Genomic DNA, 9,713 nt, shown 5'->3' on the forward strand with positions numbered 1-9,713 from the left:
GTAAAGTGATTCTATAATTCTGTCCAATATCCATCATTTTCAAGGCCAAGTAATCATATTTAATAGATCCTAAATTACATTCTGTCAGGCAAGGATTCCCTTGATGGCATTAACCAGAGCAGAGGACTGACAGTCAGAGGCCCGAAAGGAAGATATTGTTCTACAAAGGGCTTACAAGCTTTTTCTGGCAGGGGTCAACTCCACCAAGTTTAGGGTGGTACAGGATCTGTGCCTCCACCATAATCCTCAGGCTTCTCCGAGATTCCCACAAACCAGCTCCCTATTTCCTGTCTTAGAGTCACTTTTAAAATTAAATTACTTGGCACATTTTTTACCCTTTCGTTTGAGGAAATTGCCATCGTGAATTTGTTTTTTAAAGTACTCCTCTAGCAAGACAGCCAGATGTGTTAGCATCTACGTACACTATCTCTCCGCTTGAGAAAAACTGGGAGAAACTGCAGAGGTTTTCTGCAGAGGAGAAAACTGTGATCACGCCTGTGCTGTTTAGATGAATGTAAGGTTGGAGATCATTTCTTGACAGGAAAGATTATAAGGTCATGATGTCAGAACGTGAGCATGAGGGCAGATTATTCTTTGAAAATGGAGGAAGTCTTTGACCAGGTTTTCGTTAGGGGAAAGTTCCCATCACTCCTTCTTTGAGCACCTTGTTGTGTGTGCGTGCATGCTCAGTTGTGCTCGACTCTTTGAGACCCCGTATGGCGGACGGTAGCCCGGCATAATCCTCTTTCCCAGGCAAGAATACTGGAGTGGGTTGCCCTTTCCTACTCCAGGGGATCTTCTTGACTCAGAGATCAAACTCATGTCTCCTGAGTCTCCTGCATTGGCAGGCAGATTCTTTACCACTGAGCCACCTGGAGTAGTTTTATTTTGTGAGTTTTACATCTCAAAGGTGTTAAAGAATAAGAATCTATTAAAAATAAGCATTTCCCTTGATTAAACAAAATTTTTGATGCTTCAGTTATTGAAAGAGTTCAAGCACAATTCCTTTTTTAAACTGAATTAAATTCAAAATCCAGCTACTGAGCTCTTGCTATTACCTAGCCCATGCTAAAAACTTTATAAACGTTAACTCATTTCATTCTAACAATGGCTCTGTAACCTACAGATATATTTATCCCAACTTTAGGGATAATGTCTACAAGTTGACCATCTCTAAAATCTTTGGATGGCTTGGACTCCAAAAGCTTGGGTCACTGTCAATTTTTGATGATTTGTCTTACCACATAGAATTGGTATTCTTGTTCTGGAAAAAGTAATCTTAATCCAGTTGCTCCAATATTTAGACTATATGGATCTTGAAATTCTCACCTAAAGAAAATGGTAAAATATTAAAGGAAAGAGTAGGAAGGAGGGGATAATAGTGGTTAGTGTTTAAAAACATTCTAGAACAAGAAGTAGGGTGATGAACACATTAGAAAAAGAAAATATTGAACCTTTACCAAGGTACTTTGTTTCACCTTTTTTTTTTTTGAAAAGTCCATTCATAAAACTTTTATTCCACTTACATGAACTTAATACATGTGTTCTTAACAATTATGCTTGGATTGTTCATGAAAATCTCATAAGACATTAAACAAAGCTCACCATCATCTCAAGTTATTTCCCTGTTAACTGTTTTTTACAGCACATGCATGTTAGGCAAAAAAAAAAAAAAAAAAAAAATCACAAAAGCAAAAAAAAAAAAATCACAAAAGCAAAAAAAAAAAAACAACTAAAAAAAGTTAAATACATGGGTTTTTGTTTTACTGCTGTGCTTGATACACATGAAGTAATGAATATCAAGCAATTCATTTTTACTGCATCTTTGCTTGTGCATTTGTTCTTAGGTTGCCTAAAACATTTAAATACAAATAAAATGAGTGTAGCAAAAATAATGAAAGCAAACAGCAGGTAACTTTACAAATAATGGAATGTGAACCATTTCTGCCCTTATCCAGAGTAAATTGGGTCACAACTAAAGCAACACTTCTGTAGCTGCAGTCAACGGTGTGCACACTGAGTCAGTATTCCACAGATAACACATGGTTTAACATGCAATATCCATGGGATATCCATTTCTACTACAGCTTTGTAAATGCTCCAAACCTAAAAAGTACCCGCAACTACACCTGTGATTGGAACCAATTATCCCTTTTACTCCCCACCAGGACATACCAATATGCAGGCAATTTTCTTTGCTTAGACATGGAAGCAGTTTTAACACTGGCCCTCGTGAAGTCACAATGTGCCAAAAGTACTATGCCAAACATGTATAACTTGTATAAAAATCCCACATCCCCATATTAGCCACCTCAAGATGAAAACAGATAACTCCCTAAATGTTAACTGGCTCTACTCCCCTAATATTAAACATAAAAACCACATGGGAAATATAGAAATTCAAATAGAAGTAACATAAACCTATCATAAATCGTAAACAAAAAACTATTTGTGGGACAGCATGGATGACAAATGGTCTACTCTGTAAATTTTAGAATGAGGCAGACAAAAGGTAGAAGGCAGGTTAATTTTCCCCTCCTTCTCCTGCTTCAGCTTCATCTCCTTAGGTATCCGATGTCCACAATGTCAAGTTATCTCTCAGTAACTGCATTATTAGCGTGCTGTCTTTGTATGACTCTTCACTTAATGTATCAAGTTCAGCAATGGCTTCATCAAATGCTGTCTTGGCAAGAGAGCAGGCTTTCTCAGGGGAGTTCAGAATCTCATAATAGAACACAGAGAAGTTAAGGGCCAGACCCAGTCTGATAGGATGTGTTGGTTGCATTTCCTTTTTGCTGATTTCAAAAGCTTCTTGGTATGCTTGCTGTGACTGATCCACAATCCCTTTCTTGTCATCACCAGCCACAACTTCAGCCAAGTAGCGGTAGCAGTCTCCTTTCATTTTCAAATAGAAGTCTTTGCCCTCTGCTTGTGAAGCGCTGGGGATCAAAAACTTTTCCAAAAGAGACAGTACATCATTGCAGATATCTCTTAGCTCAGTATCTATTTTCTCTCTGTATTCTCGAGACATCTGCTGTTTTTTCTCAGCACCTTCCGTCTTTTGCTCAATACTGGCGACGACCCTCCAAGATGACCTACGGGCTCCTACAACATTTTTATAAGCAACTGAGAGAAGACTCCTCTCCTCATTGGATAATTCAGCTCCTTGCTCAGTTACAGACTTCATGCAGGCTGCCATGTCGTCATATCGCTCAGCCTGCTCAGCCAGTTTGGCCTTCTGTACCAGCTCGTTTTTATCCATGACTGGATGTTCTGTGTCCAAAGTAGTTGGCGACGGACGGATGGGGCTCAGCAGTCTCTGCTGTTTCACCATTTTGAGAGGCAAAAATACCTTACATAAAGGAACCAATATCTGTTTCCTAGCCAGTTTTTTTACTTTTATCCTTCCTTTTTAAAAATTTATTTATTTTTTATTGAAGGATAATTGATTTACAGAACTTTGTTGTTTTCTGTCAAACCTCAACATGAATCATCCATAGATATACATATATCCCCTCCCTTTCGAACCTCCCTCCCATCTACCTCCCCATCCTACCCCTCTAGGTTGACACAGAGACCCTGTTTGAGTTTCCTAAGCCACACAGCAAATTCCCATTGGCTATCTATTTTACACATGATAGTGTAAATTTCTATGTTACTCTTTCCATATATCTCACCCTCGCCTCCCCTCCCTCCATGTCCATAAGTCTATTCTCTATGTCTGTTTCATCATTGTTGCCCTGTGAATAAATTCTTCACTATCATTTTTCTAGATTCCATATATATGCATTCAGTTCAGTCACTCAGTCGTGTCCAACTCTTTGCGACCCCATGAACTGCAGTATGCCAGGCCTCCCTGTCCATCACCAACTCCCAGAGTCCACCCAAACCCATGTCCATTGTGTCGGCGATGCCATCCAACCATCTCATCCTCTGTCATCCCCTTCTCCTCCTGCCCTCAATCTTTCCCAGCATCAGAGTCTTTTCAAATGAGTCAGCTCTCTGTATCAGGTGGCCAAAGTGTTGGAGTTTCAGCTTCAACATCAGTCCCTCCAATGAACACCCAGGATGGACTGGTTGGATCTCCTTGCAGCCCAAGGGACTCTCAAGAGTCTTTTCCAACACCACAGTTCAAAAGCATCAATTCTTCAGCACTCAGCTTTCTTTGTAGTCCAACTCACATCCATACATGACCACTGGAAAAACCATAGCCTTGACTAGACGGACCTTTGTTGGAAAAGTAATGTCTCTGCTTTTTAATTACTGTCTAGATTGGTCATAACTTTCCTTCCAAGGAGCAAGCATCTTTTAATTTCATGGCTGCAGTCACCATCTGCACTGATTTTGGAGCCCCAAAAATAAAGTCTGATACTGTTTCCCCATCTATTTGCCATGAAGTGATGGGACCGGATGCCATGATCTTAGTTATCTGAATGTTGAGCTTTAAGCCAACTTTTTCACTCTCTTCTTTCACTTTCATCACGAGGCTCTTTAGTTCTTCTTCACTTTTCTGACATGAGGGTGGTGTCATCTGCATATCTGAGGTTATTGATATTTCTCCCAGCAATCTTGATTCCAGCTTGTGCTCCTCCAGCCCAGCATTTCTCATCATGTACTCTGCATATAAGTTAAATAAGCAGGGTGACAATATACAGCCTTGACATACTCCTTTGGAACCAGTCTGTTGTTCCATGTCCAGTTCCAACTATTGCTTCCTGACCTGTATACAGGTTTCTCAAGAGGCAGGTCAGGTGGTCTGGTATTCCCATCTCTCTCAGAATTTTCCACAGTTTATTGTGATCCACACAGTCAAAGGCTTTGGCATAGTCAATAAAGCAGAAATAGATGTTTTTCTGGACTCTCTTGCTTTTTTGATGATCCAGCGTATGTTGACAATTTGATCTCTGGTTCCTCTGCCTTTTCTAAAACCAGCTTGAACATCTGGAAGTTCACAGTTCACATATTACTGAAGCTTGGCTTGGAGAATTTTGAGCATTACTTTACTAACTTGTGAGATGAGTGCAATTGTGCGGTAGTTTGAGCATTCTTTGGCATTGCCTTTCTTTGGGATTGGAATGAAAACTGACCTTTTCCAGCCCTGTGGCCACTGCTGAGTTTTCCAAATTTGCTGGCATATTGAGTGCAGCACTTTCACAGCATGATCTTTTAGAATACAAAATAGCTCAACTGGAATTCGATTGCCTCCGCTAGCTTTGTTTGTAGTGATGCTACCTAAGGCCCACTTGACTTCACATTCCAGGATATCCTGCTCTAGATGAGTGATCACACCTTCTTGATTATCTGGGTCGTGAAGATCTTTTTTGTACATTTCTTCTGTGTATTCATGCCATCTCTTCTTAATATCTTCTGCTTCTGTTGGGTCCATACCATTTCTGTCCTTCATTGAGCCCGTCTTTGCCAAGGGATGTTCCCTTGGTATCTCTCATTTTCTTGAAGAGATCTCTAGTCTTTCCCATTCTATTGTTTTCCTCTATGTCTTTGCATTGATTACTGAGGAAGGCTTTCTTATCTCTCCTTGCTATTGTTTGGAACTCTGCATTCAAATGGGTATATCTTTCCTTTTCTCGTTTGCATTTTGCTTCTCTTCTTTTCACAGCTATTTGTAAGGCCTCCTCAGACAACCATTTTGCCTTTTTGCATTTTTTTTCTCTTGAGGATGGTCTTAATCCCTGTCTCCTGTACAATGTCATGAACCTCTGTCCATAGTTCATCAGGCACTCTGTCTATCAGATCTAGTCCCTTAAATCTATTTCTCACTTCCACCGTATAGTCATAAGGGATTTGATTTAGGTTATACCTGAATGGTCTAGTGGTTTTCCCCACTTTAAGTCTGAATTTGGCAATAAGGAGTTCATGATCTGAGCCACAGTCAGCTCCCAGTCTTGTTTTTGCTCCCAGTCTTCTCCATCTTTGGCTGCAAAGGATATAATCCATCTGATTTCGGTGTTGACCATCTGGTGACGTCCATGTGTAGAGTGTTCTCCTGTGTTGTTGGAAGAGGGTGTTTCCTATGACCAGTGCATTCTCTGGGCAGAACTCTGTTAGCCTTTGCCCTGCTTCATTCTGTACTCCAAGGCCAAATTTCCCTGTTACTCCAAGTGTTTCTTGACTTCCTACTTTGGCATTCCAGTCCCCTATATTGAAAAGGACATCTTTGGGGGGTTAGTTCTAGCAGGTCTTGTAGGTCTTCATAGAACGGTTCAACTTCAGCTTCTTCAGCATTACTGGTGGGGCATAGACTTGGATTACCGTGATATTGAATGGTTTGCCTTGGAAATGAACGGAGATCATTCTGTCGTTTTTGAGATTGCATCCAAGTACTGCATTTTGGACTCTTTTGTTGACTATGATGCATATATATGCATTAGAATATGATATTTATCTTTCTCTTTCTGACTTACTTCACTGTGTATAATAGGTTCTAGGTTCATCCACCTCATTAGGACTGACTCAAATGTGTTCCTTTTTATGGCTGAGTAATATTCTATTGTGTGTATGTACCCACAACTTCTTTATCCATTCATCTGTTGATGGATATCTAGGTTGCTTCCATGTTCTAGCTATTGTAAATAGTGCTGCAGTGAACAATGTGTCTCTTTCAATTTTGGATTCCACAGGGTATACGCCTAGAAGTGGGATTACTGGGTCATATGGTGGTTTTATTCCTAGTTTTGTAAGGAATCTTCATAGCATCTTCCATAGTGGCTGTTTCAATTTACATTCCCACCAACAGTGCAAAAGACCCCAAAGAGCCGAAGCAGTCTTGAGAAAGAATGGAGCTGGAGGAATCAACCTTCCTAACTTCAGATTATACTACAAAGTTACAGTCAACAAGACTGTATGGTACTGGCACAGAAACATAGACCAATGGAACAAGATAGAAGGCCCAGAAATAAACCCATGCACCTATGGGTACCTTATTTTTGACCAAGGAGACAAGAATATACTGTGGGGCAAAGACAACCTCTTCAGTAAATGATGCTGGGAAAACTGGATAGCTACATGTAAAAGAATGAAATTAGAACACTTTCTAACACCATCAGTTCAGTTCAGTTCAGTCGCTCAGTCGTGTCCAACTCTTTGCGACCCCGTGAATCACAGCACGCCAGGCCTCCCTGTCCATCACCGACTCCTGGAGTTCACTCAGACTCGCGTCCATCGAGTTCGTGATGCCATCGAGCCATCTCATCCTCGGTCGTCCCCTTCTCCTGCCCCCAATCCCTCCCAGCATCAGGGTCTTTTCCAGTGAGTCAACTCTTCGCATGAGGTGGCCAAAGTACTGGAGTTTCAGCTTCAGCATCATTCCCTCCAAAGAAATCCCAGGGTTGATCTCCTTCAGAATGGACTGGTTGGATCTCCTTGCAATCCAAGGGACTCTCAAGACACCATACACAAAGATAAACTCAAAATGGATTAAAGACCTAAATGTAAGACCAGAAACTATAAAAGTCTTAGAGGAAAACATAGGCAAAACACTTGATGACATAAAATCAAAGCAAGATCCTCTATGACCCACCTCCTAGAGTAACAGAAATAAAAACAAAAGTAAACAGGTGGGACTTGTTTAAATTTAAAATCTTTTGCACAACAAAGGAAACTATAAGCAAGGTGAAAAGACAACCTTCAGAATGGGAGAAAATAATATCCTTCTTTTTTTTAAGTGCTCAGATTTTTGTCTTTTTGCTCTTTAATCAGTTCAGTGACTCAGTCATGTCTGATTCTTTGAGACCCCATGGACTGAAGCATACCAGTCTCCCCTGGCCATCACCAACTCCCAGAGCTTGCTCAGTCTCATATCCATTGAGTCAGTGATGCCATCAAACCATGTCATTCCGTCATCCCCTTCTCCTCCCACCTTCAATCTTTCCCAGCACTGGGTTCTTTTCCAGTGAGTCAGTTCTTCACATCAAATGGCCAAAGTATTAGAGTTTCATCTTCAGCATCAGTCCTTCCAATGAACACTCAGGACTGCTCTCCTTTAGGATGGACTGGTTGGATCTCCTTGCAGTCCAAGGGACTCTCAAGAGTCTTCTCCAACACCACAGTTCAAAAGCACCAGTTATTTTTCTCTAGTTGCAGTGAGCAGGGGCTACTCTTCAGTTTTGGTATATGGGTTTCTCACTGCAGTGTCTTCTCTTGTTGCAGAGCATAGGCTCTAGAGCACATGGGCCCAATAGGTGCAGGTCCTGGGCTCTAGAGCACAGTTTCAATAGTTGTGGTGCTTGGGCCCAGTTGTTCCACAGCATGTGGAATCTTCTCGGACCAGGGATTGAACCTGAGTCTCCTGCATTGGCAGGTGGGTTCTTTACCACTGAACCATCAGGGAGGCCCTTTGTTTTAATGTAATAAAGCACAGGTGCAAAAACTGAAGGAAGGAACTGGCTGGCTTCATGATCATTTCTTCCATCATCATTAACTCCACTCGGTACTCTGTTCTTTACTTCTTCCTTTCCAATAACTCACTTCTTTCTTTTCAATAAATCACTAAAGCTAAGATTTAAAAGCACTTTGCCACATCCTGATACACTACAGTAGTTTAATTCTCATATCAGTCTAACCCAAATTGGTTTCTCATCAGCAGAGCTCAGCTGCCACTAACTTTCCCGCTGTGTTCAACAAATGGAAATTTTCAGTAAAACCTGTAGTATCATTTATCTCCACTGTGGAAATATTAAGCAAGCTTGAATGTAGTGATTTCTTTAATATTTTAAATCATAACATAATTATTAGGATAGTGAATATTTCAGAGTTTTCCTGAATGTGAGGTTGGATTGAAAAGGGAGTGATCATTTAAAATCTGATCATCAGGTCTCTAGTAGACATTGGTCCATTTTGATTCATATTGCCTGGACATGTTAAGATACTACTTACCTTCTTCTTAGTGCTGTTATTTTAAAGAGTTGGCCCTCTTTGATGTTTAATGGGTTTATTTTAAATGGGTTTCTGTTTTCAACTTCATTGAATAGACAATGACAGTTCCCTTGTTTGTGTCACATTTTATATTTTTCAGAGAACTTTGATAGTGTTATCTATTTCATTCTTATTAAAACAGCAAACACTTGTTGCACACTGTGATAGGTATTGTAGTCCAGCTTTTTGAGAGGTTGGGGGAGTAACTATAAGGGCACATCTTGAGTAATGTGTTATGAGTGTTAATAAATGTATGTATATAGCACTACATGAACAGTGGGTACCTAATTATTAATTATATTATTCTCTGATAGCATATCACATTAGCACATTAGATTTTAATTTGCTATATTGAATCAATTAGCTTCTCCAAATCAGTTGTAATAGAAAAAATATCTTATTCATCTGTGCATTCCCAGCATCAAACATAGGGCTTTGAACATGCTAGCCAGTTACTTTTTATGAATGACTGAATAAAATGAGTATAGGTATATAAAGATAGATTCATTTTATAATTATAAATGTGTGTAGATATATAGATATTTATGTTTACATATACTATATATAAAGTATATTTAACATAACATATGTATATTTGAATTCAGAATTCCAGGAAAGAGAATGTTTCATGTAACAATTGAGAAACAAATTGTTTTCTGGTCAACAGAAGTACTGTTTTTCTGTTAACACAAAGCCAGTACGTAATAGGTGGCATGTTAGGTTTTGGGCTTCCCTGGTGGCTCGGATGGTAAAGAATCTGCCTGCAATGTGGGAGACCCAGG

At 39.9% G+C, this 9,713-nt stretch overlaps 1 pseudogene; it reads right to left on the minus strand.

The window, feature by feature from the left end:
- Positions 1–1,497: 1,497 nt before the first annotated feature.
- Positions 1,498–3,316, minus strand: LOC138444156 (14-3-3 protein zeta/delta pseudogene; annotated as a pseudogene).
- Positions 3,317–9,713: the final 6,397 nt, after the last annotated feature.

This window comes from Ovis canadensis, chromosome 7 (assembly GCF_042477335.2).
Source record: "Ovis canadensis isolate MfBH-ARS-UI-01 breed Bighorn chromosome 7, ARS-UI_OviCan_v2, whole genome shotgun sequence".
Classification (NCBI taxonomy): Eukaryota; Metazoa; Chordata; class Mammalia; order Artiodactyla; family Bovidae; genus Ovis; species Ovis canadensis.